At 48.6% G+C, this 12,094-nt stretch overlaps 1 protein-coding gene across 6 annotated transcripts in view; it reads right to left on the reverse strand.

Moving 5' to 3' along the window:
* The window catches only part of LNX2 (ligand of numb-protein X 2), a 74,916-nt gene extending 62,992 nt beyond the window's left edge, over positions 1 to 11,924 (reverse strand). The window contains exons 1-2 of one of the 6 annotated variants that reach the window (XM_074985857.1): positions 11,908 to 11,924; positions 11,186 to 11,283 (exon numbers count right to left, since the gene is read on the reverse strand). The gene's annotated coding sequence lies outside the window, so the exon portion shown is untranslated. Of the gene's footprint in view, positions 1 to 10,944; positions 11,141 to 11,185; positions 11,300 to 11,907 lie in introns of those variants that run through there. The other 5 variants (XM_074985865.1, XM_074985886.1, XM_074985873.1 and 2 more) reach the window with 5 other exon arrangements.
* Positions 11,925 to 12,094: the final 170 nt, after the last annotated feature.

Raw genomic sequence — 12,094 nt, forward strand, 5'->3', positions numbered from 1 at the left:
CAGGGCCATGGCCCTCACAGCACTGCAGCCATCAGCCCCTGCCCGCCCCACCCTGCATGACAGTGCCATGCCCCATCCCCGGGCCAGGGGGGAGCGGAACCTCGAGGGGCCCCCGGGCGGAGGGGGCGGGACACCCCGCAGCAGCAGCATGTGATGGAGTGGGGGGAGTGCCCAAGGGAGACTCAGGCTACATATGAGCCACAAGAGCCGAAGAGCTCCCAGGGCCAAAGGAGGATCCTGGCGCTACAGCTGGCAGGTGACACCTCTGCCCTGAACCAACAGGAGGGAGGAGCCGAGCTGGCTTGGAATTGGGGGGCGAGGGCGGGGGCCACAGGTAGAGGCTACGGGAAGGGAGAGCTGGTAGGCAGCCAGCCTGAGGAGGGGGAAAGCTGCATCCCAGAGGGGCCCCCCTTGGGGTCTTCTCCCCACGACGGGTTGGAAGGACTGTCTCTTCCGACAGCTGGTGCTGTCACTCCTGCCAGAAACTGGCCATCTGTGGCCTAAGAAACCTCTCCTGCTCTCAGACCCTGTGGGGTGAAGTGAGAGTCGCTCCCACCAGGGGACGGGGTGCAAGGCAGGGGGACCCCTGAACCCCATCCATCACAGCAGCATCTCCCGGGGACGGGGATGGAGAACCTGCAGCACAGGGCGGGGGGGACAGAGGCCACGGCTCAGGGCCCACACTAACGCCTGTCTCCATTCTTCTTTCCCCCCTCCTCTCCTGTGTCCTGCACCTGCACCTGCACCATCAGAAGGACCGGAAGAGAGCGCTGGCAAGGCCTCAGTTGTCCCGGAGAGCCCTCCGGGACCATCGCTCCAGGGCAGCCCCTCGGCCGAGGAACGACCGGCCCCGCGGAGGGCTAGACGGCGGACCCCGCGCCTACTACCAGCGACGGCGACGGACCCCCAGCTGCTGGCCATCCTCCGCCGGCAGCTGGAGGTATCGGAGCAGCACCTCCAGCTGCAAGAGCGGGCGCTGGCCTGGCGCCAGGAGGCATGGGGGGCCTATATGCAGACATTTAACCGGCTGGTGGACTACCTGGCCCCCCATGCCACTCCGGCCGAGCCATCGCCCGCCCTGCCCGCTCCTGCAGCCCCACCACCAGCTGCTCCAGCCGTCGCCGGCCCGTCCGCCGTCGCCCCACCACCCACCCGCGAGGGCCAGAGCGCCGAGGGACCCCTGGAGCCACCTGAGACTCGCCGGCACCGATACCTTCCGGTCCAGCCCGCTCCCACCCAGCCGCGGACCAGACTGCAGGCGCGGCAGGGCTCCCGGGGGGGCACGCCCAGTGCGGGGCTATAGGGGCGAGGGGCCCGGGACGTGGCCCCCGCCTTGTTGTATATAGTGGACCCTCTTTTTTTGGTGCCCCCGTTTGCCCCGTCCCCCCCATGTAAATAGTTCTCCCCTTTCTCCTCCCTGGTTTTCTTTTTATTATGTATGCCACACAGTTGTTTCTTTGGTTTGTTTTATTTGTGTACATATTTCTTTGGTTGAACTTTTGTACTTAGTTTTCTGTTTGTGCCTCACATATTTATTTACACCCCAAAAAAAAGGTTCGGCCAGAAAAAAAAAATTTACGTTCACCCACAAGTTCGTGCTGTCATTTGTCCAGGACAAGTGCGGGGGGGGGCGGTGGGGTGCTCCATGGTGTGGGCGTTGGGGCAGGAGTGTGGGGGAGGAAGGGGCGGGCAGTAGGGGGCCTGGGCAGAGTTCACCCCACGGCCTGATGTTCGAAGTAGGCCCGCAGGGCCTCCCGGACCCGGGTCCCCTCGGGGTCCACCTGCCGACTGGGGGCAGCAGGTGGCTGCACGTGTGCCCTGCCGGCCTCTGCAGCCCAGCCCTGCAGAAAGGTCTCCCCCTTGCTCTCCACGAGGTTGTGCAGGGCGCAGCAGGCACCCACAATCTGGGGGATGTTGTTGGGGCCCGCATCCAGGCGGGTCAGGAGACATCGCCAGCGTCCCTTGAGGCGGCCAAATGAGCGCTCCACCACCTGGCGCGCACGGTTCAGGCGCTCGTTGAAGCGCTCCTGGCTAGCGGAGAGGTGGCCCGTGTAGGGGTGCATGAGCCACGGCCGGAGGGGGTATGCCGCATCTGCGATGACGCAGAAGGGCATGGTGGTGTCCCCCAGAGGGATCTCCCGCTGGGGGATGTAGGTCCCCGCCTCCAGCCAGCGGCACAGGCCCGAGTTCCGAAAAACCCGGGCGTCGTGGGTGCTGCCAGGCCAGCCCACATAAATGTCCTGGAAACGTCCCCGGCTGTCCACCAAGGCCTGGAGGACGACAGAATGGTAGCCCTTCCGATTGAGGTATCGTCCTCCACTGTGATGCGGGGCGCGGATGGGGATGTGAGTCCCATCCAGAGCCCCGAAGCAGTTGGGGAAGCCCAGGGTGGCAAAGGCGGCGACAGTGGCATGTGGGTCCCCCAGCCTCACAAGCCTGTGCAGGAGCATGGCGTTGATTGCACGCACGACCTGCAGCGAAAGCACATGGGACAGCCCCAGTGAGGGGTGAGCAGGGTGTGCGTGGCCCTGCCCTGCCCTGGCCTGGCCCCCCTGCCCTGGCCTCCCCCTGTGGGTTCTCTTACCTCCATGAAGACAGCCCCGACGGTGGCCTTTCCGACACCAAACTGCTGCCCCACGGATCGGTAGCTGTCCGGAGTGGCCAGCTTCCAGACAGCGATGCCGACCCGTTTCTCCACAGGGAGGGCACGCCGCATGGCGGTGTCCCGGTGCCTGAGTGCGGGGGTGAGCCACTGGCACAGCTCCAGGAATGTCTGCCGGCTCATCCTGAAGTTCCTGAGCCAGTGGTCATCGTCCCACTCCCCAAGCACCAGCCGCTCCCACCAGTCGGTGCTGGTAGGGTAGCTCCACAGCCGCCGGCGTGTGAGGCGGGGGGTGGAGCGGGGTGCTGCAGGGGTAGGGGTTGAGCCCTGCTGCCCTGGGGGCATCTCCTCCCCTGGGGCAAGGAGGTACTCAGCTGCCTCCCACATGGCATGGGCCAGGGCAACTCCTGCTCCTGCCGGGAGGCCTGGGTGGACCTCTAGCTGCTGCTGCTGCTGCTGGGGGTCCATGACTGCGGCGCCCAGGGTCTGTGTGCCTATATGGCTCCTCAGACCGCGTGCTGTGCAGGCTGAGTGTATGTGGGAGGGGCCCTTTAAGGGAGTGGCTAGCTGTTGCCCCGGAAGCGCTAGTCCGCCCGTTGACCCTGTCTGCAGCTGTGCCTGGCATCCCTATTTCGATGTGTGCTACTTTGACGTGTAGACGTTCCCTCGCTGCGCCTATTTCGATGTTGGGCTGAGCAACGTCGAAGTTGAACATCGACGTTGCCGGCCCTGGAGGACGTGTAGACGCTATTCATCGAAATAGGCTATTTCGATGTCGCAACATCGAAATAAGCTACTTCGATGTAGGCTTCACGTGTAGACGTAGCCTTACAGTGTTAGATATGAGTTTTTCACTTACATATCAAACATTTTCCATGCATTTCACCTTTCAAATAACTATGATTTTGCCTGTAGTTACAACTAGTAGACTTACCTGGCGCCTGGCGTCAGGGAACCTATGCAGCACACTCTCCAGATTCTCCATGGGACCAGACCACCCCAGGTCACCCACCAACACTCCCTGGGGGAAGGCAGCCCACCAGTGCTGCCCATGGCCAGCAGAGGGTGGCAGGACTTCAGGGAAGGTGGCAGTTGCTCCCCAGGACTGGCCTGGGGTGGCTGGGTGCTGCACTCCGCACCACCAGTTTCTCCCTGGGGCTAGCCCAGGGGGAGGCCACACTCCCTGCCCACTGGCTTCTCCCTTGAGCTGGCCCAGGGGAGGAGCACATGCACCATGGTCAACTTCTCCCAAGGCATCACAGGCCCTGGCAGCTTCCCTCCAGGGCCAGACCGGGCCAGCAGCTGTACCCCAGGGCCAGGCTGGGATGGCATGGGCTGTGTTACTGGTCAGCAAGTGATCACTGGGACACCTTCTACCCCCCTGTGGTAACTCGTGAATATAAAAATGTCCCCCATGCTTGCTGTCCCCTGTGGACATAGGTGAGTGTAACTGTCCCTGATCTCCCAGTCCATGTGATACAAAACAATCACATTCCACACACATCCTGGCAGAAATGGCTGCTGACTATGCCTTAAGTTATGTCAAGAGGAAGCTGCATATCAAATTTGGTGGGTTCTAACTCTCACTATTTAGGAGAAAACACATAAGCTGTCCTGTAGCACTTTAAAGATTAACAAATTAGGCTGTGAGCTTTTGTAGGTAAGACCCACTTCCTCAGACGAGTATCTAGAAGTTCTTGAACAAATGGACTCATGGATGGATGAATTAAGAGAGACACAATTCTAAAGCATATATACGTATAAAATACATAATACATTAAATATCTCCAGTGAGACATTTAAGAGTAGGTTAGATAAACACCTGTCAGGCTTGGTCCTGCCACAAGGGAAGGGGACTGGACTTGATGATCTGTCGGGGTCCTTCCAGTTGTAGTGTTGTATGATTCTATATATGTACACACCTCTACTGTTTAGAAAGCTCTGCAGCTACTTATGCACTTCAACACCACGTGATAATTTAGTGTTAACACAGAAAACCACAAAAGACAGTATTTGGAATCCAGTGACTGCAGTAGTCATCTGCCACAAATTTTAAAGGGGATACTGTTCACAACGAAGGGCTCTGAGGCTGAGTGTGCCGCATTCAAGTGGAAGCAGTGTGTTCTACAGTTTAGTACAGAAGAAGCTAGAGCAATAGCAAAAGAGGCTGTAAGAGAAACACTAACTTGAACCTTATTGCAGTTACTGATACCAACTGTTCTTATGCCCAGCATCATCATCTCATTAAGCAGTAAAAAGAGATGTATAACAGACTTCCTGACATAATTTCTGGTGGACCTATACAAGATCTCGGAAACTGAACTTTAATTTTCTCACAGCTACCACTAGAAGTGACAGAAAAACAAGACATTTCAATATCACTTGCTGTATGCACTCAAGGAAATACTTCTCTTTGCTCATCAAAGCACAGCTGTGAAGAACACAACACTACACAAAAGAAGAATATTGGCATTTCCGCTCCAGAGAGGAAACACTGAAAGCTATGTCTTGCCTTTCTGCCACTACCATTTTTTTTCTCTTCATTCCTTGCACACCCCCCTTTTCTGTTGTGTTCTAACCCAATAAGCATATTGGTCGGTATAAGCACATCATTATCACATTTCTTTAATGTCCTTTTTATTTTCTAGTATTTATCACTGTACGTACCTAAGATTTTAGGCCTTTTAAAAATGGTAGTTCTGAAATGATTATGCACTTTACCAGTCACCATGTCTTTTGCACCACAACCAGCAGCTTAGTTCTTGAATAAATATTTGTCTGCTTTAACATTAGCTAAGCATTCCCAAACCCCCGGCAGTGAAATTTTATTTATTTTTTCCTCTAAAGGAATGCAGGGGGAGGGGGGACAGTTAATTGTCTATGTTTCCAGCCCAGATTAAGCCAACTTCTTCCATTAGCCAACAAAAATCAAATGTGTAAATAGGAGGCTTGATATCCTCTCGCATTAGATTGTTTCCCGAAGCACTCCCATCCTAGACAGTGTCCTGTCTAAACAGGATGGCATAACTTGGCTATTATCACAATTTCTATTAGGCATTTTTATTTTTAAACTGCAAGTTGAAGAAAATAGTTGCCATGAAAATCCAGGATATTGACCTAGAGATTAAAAATACCATTTTAAATGAAAGATCTATCAGAGTGATTTCAAACCTTAAGTTCTAACAAGCTCCCACCCTTCCTCTAAACAAATGGGGAAGGGAAAAATAATGAAATACGATAATAAAATATGACATGAGAATTTACAGTACTGGGACCATAAAACGTACGTATAGACAGATTCAACCAACATTCGAGTCAAACATCTGATTCATTTTCCTTATGTGGGGTAATGGAAAGAAATAATAGGTTTATATTTCAGAAAAAGTAGAGCCTCCAGAGATCCAAATTACCATGCATAAAAACAGCAGTATCATTTCTAGCTTCACTGCATTTATTTTGTTACTTTTGACCTATTTTTGCTGTGCCAAATGGTAGCATAAACAAAATTCAGTTCATTTTTAAGAGGCTACAACTGATTTTTCATGAGGCTTACTTGCTAAGTTCTTTGGGAGGAAGATATTATGGAAATGCAAAGTACTATGTTAATCTTTGAAACCTCGCGTGCTAAATGCCATTCCTCTGACAGACTGCATAATTGTACATATACAACATCACACCTTTTACACAGTCTAAATCGCTAACGTGTTCTACAAAGGTATATTTAGAACTCGATTGTGAGTGTATGGACATTTAGGAACAAGAAAAATGCCTAGATCTTTAAAACACATGCTTTCTTACATGCTTGCTTTACTGAGCAAACATTAATTGAATCTAGATCAACACGTACTTCCTTGAAGCACATGAATGCTTCTCTACCTTGTTTTCCCCATCCAAAATGCTCAACAGGGAACATGAAATGAACATCTTTCAGGTTATTTGTACAACTAATATTAACACAAATGTAAATCTAAAACCATCTAATGGCTTGCAACATAGAAGTCACAGAGCCAAAAAAATTTTGAAGTATCTTGCAGCTGACATGCCCATTAAGCAACCTGTTTACAAACTAGGTCATTATTCCATATGACACATACCCACACAAAAACCAAGTTTCCTGAAAAATATGAAGTGTTATGTTGTTAAGCCTGCATGATTAAGTTTACTTCACCACACGTATTCCTGTTAAGCACAGATCCTGTAAACATTTATGTACCTGTTTAACCACAAACACAAGAGTAGACTCACTGGCTCCAATGAAAATACTCATATTTAAAATTAAACCATTAATCAGTATTTGCAGAACTGGGACCACAAAAAGCACAAAATAAAACATTGTTCTTTATTGAACTGTAAACACCATGTCCCAACAACTGTACAATTAAAACAGAGGATTTAATTTTTGTCTTTGATTAAACGATAACAGACTTTCAAAGCAAGTAACGCTCTACGTCTAACACAAAGCAATTAAAAAGCACTGAAGCCAGTGATGAGATATTAACCAACTGACGTTGTAAATCAAAGTCATTACAGAGTTTGGTTTTCCATGTTTGAAAATTCTGAGATTTAACGTCCTCTGTTGTCTTCTGTTGTCTACCGAGACTATTTTGTTTTCAAATGACTCCAGTTTTCTTTTTAGTTATAAATGTTAGTACTTAATAAACTATATCTTACCAATTGTTTAAATCAATAAACAAAACACATTCTCTCTTCATATGTTTCACTTTTAGTTTTAACATGATACTCTCAGCTGAAAAACACATTGGTCTGAACATGCTGACCTGTTAGTGCAGGACAAAAAAAAAAAAAGTATTTTGTTTAGTTTTCTTGCTGTGTGCATTTAATTACACATAAAATCTCTCTTTCACTATTTCCTCTGCCCTGTCAAATACAGCTATATGAAGATTTTGAAAGGCACAAAATTGAGAGTATAAAACATATATATGACAAGGTAGAATTACAGGTTTGAAAGAACTTTCACTTATCTTTTGAAGCAGATTATATTTCAAGGTTATGGTGCTCCTTTATATCAGAATTTAAACTTCCTTGTTGTCAGCAAATAATTATATAGCATAAGACATATGCACAGATATATTTTGTAGTTGTGGTTTGACATACACTAGATGCACCATAGCCCTGATTCTGAGATTCTTCTGCATGGCAATACCATGAACTTAGGCATGCTTCTGGGAGAGAAGGTCCTTTGCATAAGTGTGAACAGATTGCAGCACAATGGCCTATATTTCTTGTAATCAATAACAAAAACAAAACTATGGTGCCCAATCCTTTTGCAGAACTGGTTCCATGATTTATAGCTTTGCTTAAAATGATTTTTTGTTAAATCTGTTAAAGTAGAATCTATTCGCAAATTCTATCTCAAGAAGCAAAAATATTTCAAACCCAATCTATCTGAAAATCCTTTCTTGCCCTGAGTTCAGGGTCCTCTATCCTGTATGCGTCAGTGATGCCACTAATTCCAAAAACAGGAGAAAAGCATCATACACAATAGGAAACAATACAGAAATTTTAATTCTGACATGTATCCATGTATTTAGTGCATTAGGGAAGCAAACATTTACTGTGGTTTTTAAATACAACATTTCAATTCACTTTCAGACTAACGAAGTGGTTCTCTGCATTTACTCGTTAGCCTGTTCTAACTTTCGTTCACCAAAATATTGTATCATCCTATGCAGCATGAAACACAAAGGAATATCAGACTCCTCTTCCAAGAAGCTTAATTACAGAAGTAATGCTAACAGTGTTCTAGTAAGTCATGTTAACATTCTAAACTGAGTAATTAGCTCCCTATCTTGTTTCCATGTAGAGGAATCATAGAATACTAGGACTGGAAGGGACCTTGAGAGGCCATCAAGTCCAGCCCCCTGCCCTAATGGCAGGAAATTTGTTTTAATAAAGTCACAGCAGCATATAGCACTAGCCTTTTTATTATTTTCTTTTTATTTTGAGTGGGCATGGAGTTGGACACTATTTCAAGCTATCTGATGGTTCTTCCTAAGCCTTCTTGATCTGCTATCTGATTGTACACTTAGGATAAAAATCAGCAAACCAAAAAAAAAAAACCTGGGAAATAAACAGCAGCCATTCAAATTGTTTGTTTAATGAAATGAAGAATCTAGATCAGAACAGCTTCTCTTTTTAAGACAAAGTCAGATACATTTATGTTTCTGAATTTATTTTCTGAGATCATCAAACAAACACCAGAACTAATCTGTAAAAAATATTTTAATTTTATATGAAGACCAAAAATAAATCCACAACATCATGTAATTAAAAAGGAATTAAACTCAGAAGTGCTTAACAGTGGATTTCTACAGCAAGATGATAAGCGACAGTCATATTTGCCACTGCCAAATCTAAAATTAGTTATTCTCTTAGCTGACCGAGTACTAATATTTTTTTTCCAAGATAGAGAATAAAACTTTTAAAGTTTTCCTTGGAAATGTTCAGATGTTAAGCAAAATACTATCCTATTTTTTACATTATTTTTGTGATAGTAAAAAAAATAACAGAACCCAAAAAGGAGAAAGCTTGTGTTATATTTAAAAAGCCAATGTTTACATTTACATTCTGAAATAGCTGTCTGTTCCACAAGCTTCAGGGAAAGTTTACATATGTGTCTATGGTTTTCTTTGGCTGGGTTGTAAAACACACAACCTTAACCCAGTTCCTGTAACATGCACTTGTTTGCAGCTGTTCTTTCCTCCTCCCACACACTCAGTAATGCAACTCCTTTTCAGACCTTAATGCTGTTTTATAAAATTCTATCAGAGTAAAATAGATGTAGTTCAATATCTGACCAAATAAACACTTCTATACATAAGCTAAAGCACGAACACATTATTTTTGGCACACATGCAATTTAGGATTAAGTACAACCTGTAGTACATAATGACTATTGGAGTTTGTGAAGAAAATTGTTGTAGTTCTTGGAAGACACCTAATGTGCAGCTCCATTTAAAAATACCCATTTTTTCCTCTTTTCTCTTTGTGTTCAGTACTAGGAGCACAAAGAAGAGAACGCACTTCTTCCATACAGGGATGAGAAATGGCAAAAGCCAAAGACAGGAGGCCAGGCAACCCCCATTCTCTCATTATGTTTTTTGCAACAATGACATTGACTTTGCTTTTTTGTCCTCAGATTTGTGACTTCTGTTGCTTCTGTTTTTTTTTCCCCAAAGGTAAAAATGATTTATTTATATTCAAATAAAAATTTGAATATGTGCACAAATATGTATCAACCAAGTCAGGCTGATAGGCAACTGACATAATTAGGCAGCCTTTGCTTCCATTCCAGAATTTAGCCAAATCTTCTCACTTTGCAAGACAAGAAACAGGGGAATTCGCAGTCTTTCAGTGAGAATGATGGGATGCGCAGTCTGTCATAATCTGAAGGAGCACAACAAGAAATAACTGCTAACATGTTTTCAAGAAACAGTAAATTTGCTCCCGCACAAGACGTGTTAACTATTTATGCTAAACAACGTGCTCCACCTTGTATTTAACTTTGGCACTCGCTATATTTCCCAGACCAAAAGAAAAACCTCTGCTCAAGTTTGTCTTTAGTCTTTCACCAGCAGAAGTTTGTACAATAAATGGTATTTTCTCCCCCAGCTTGTCTCAGAAAGAGGCAAACTCGCTCACCCCACAAATCTTTTAACATGGAGAAGGGGCTGAGAAAACTGAAGGGAGTAGGAGAAAAAAAATCAGTTTCTCTCCCCATTTAGTCTTTGACTAAATTGACAACCAGTGGAAATTTTTCATACCTTTATGAACACAAATACAGAACAAAAGTGTAAACTATTTCAGAACGTCTAATGTATGCATATCGTTGGCCTATATAAACATATGCTTGCATTAGTTTTATTCTAGTCTTCCTTTCCTCTTCTCACCCTTATTCCTGTCCATACTCACTGCATGTGTTTTAGGCCCCAATCCTGCAATCTTGTTTGCATAGGCTGACCCCTGTGCCCCAACTGGGCAGGAGTCCACCCAAGCAGATCAGATTTCAGGTATGGTGTCATTCTATGTGTCTGCACAGTCCCCCGCACAATGGTGCCCTAAACCTGATTAGAACCTTAGGGCACTACATAATAAAGGCCCTCCAGTGAGAGGGACAGCACAATAGAGATGAGGGAAGAGATATTACAGTATCAACACCCTCCCCCCATCTACCACTGAGGGGGGACTGGGAGAGTCGCGTTCAGGGAGAGACCAGTGGTCATCACCACCATCACCAACCCGCCCACGCTTTCTCCCCCAAAGCACACCCTGACCCCGCGAGACAGGCGAGACCCCCCCACACAGCCCCACAGGAAACAGACCTGGGCAAGGGGAAGCGATCACCTCCCCGTCCTCGGATTTCAGACACGATCACTCGCTGAGGCGCTCACTGCCCTGGTCTGAGGTTGGGCTAACGCAGCAGCCAGTTAACTGGAGCCCCCGGGAGTGGAGATGTCATCACCAGCTCCGACGCGGGGCGCAGGAGGCATCAGCCCCTCCACCCGCCCGTAGAGGGAAAGCGCCCAGCGGCACCAGGAGCGCGCAGCCAAGCAGCAGACTTACCCGACCGCCTTGAGCCTCCCCCGGCCCTGGCTCACCAGGGCGCCCGGGTCCCGCTCATGCCGCGGCTGCCTCCACCGCCCGCTGTCACCGCCGCGCTCCTGGCAAGAGACCAACGGTCAACGCCGGGCAAGGACTTCACCGCCCGCCTCACCTGGGCGGGCCGCTGCGGCCTGAATGACGGCGAGCCCAGCCACTCAGCCGCCAGCTAGGGACCTGGACGGGGCGGAACCAGCCCCGCAGCCTATGAGAGCGGGGTAGGGGCGGGACCTAGCAGATGCTCGGCGCCGGGCTGTCCCTACCGCTTGCCTGATTGCAGGACACGCGCCCTGCCGGGCGGACTAGGGTCAGGGCAGGGCCTCTGTCAATGACAGGCTGTAGTAGGGCGTGGCAGGTGAACGCGAGGGAGGAGACCCGCAGAGGAGCGATCATTGCTCTACTCAGACGCCCCGTCCTACGTTCACAAAAGAGCCGCGACTAGCTACAGGCTGGTCCGAAACGAAACAAAACTTCGCTTTGTGCACCCCGCAGGGCGCTGAGTTACGCTCAAGGTGAAGCCACAGCTGCAACTAGCGGGGCTAAGGGCAAACCCCTTTTCCCCTTTCCAGCCCGATGGGTGCTCTCACGCTCACATCCCCTTCGGGTGCATTTTCCCTGCTGGGCCCCCTGCCTCCAGCTTCCCTTCCCCCCCTCAGTAGCATCTGAGTTGTGCCAATCCCACTCACCAGCCCGCTGCCGCCGCCCGCCCCGCACTGGCCAGCCGGGGGATCAGCTGGCAGCCCCTGCAGCATCACTGTTATGCGGGGTTCGGGGGTGGGGCATGACACCGGCTTTGGGGGCGGAGGTTTGGCTGAACAGTTGGGGTTTCGCTCTGTGGCAGGAAGAAAGGGGCGTCCCCCGCCCAGCAAAGGC

Source organism: Carettochelys insculpta, chromosome 1, assembly GCF_033958435.1.
Source record: "Carettochelys insculpta isolate YL-2023 chromosome 1, ASM3395843v1, whole genome shotgun sequence".
NCBI lineage: Eukaryota > Metazoa > Chordata > Testudines > Carettochelyidae > Carettochelys > Carettochelys insculpta.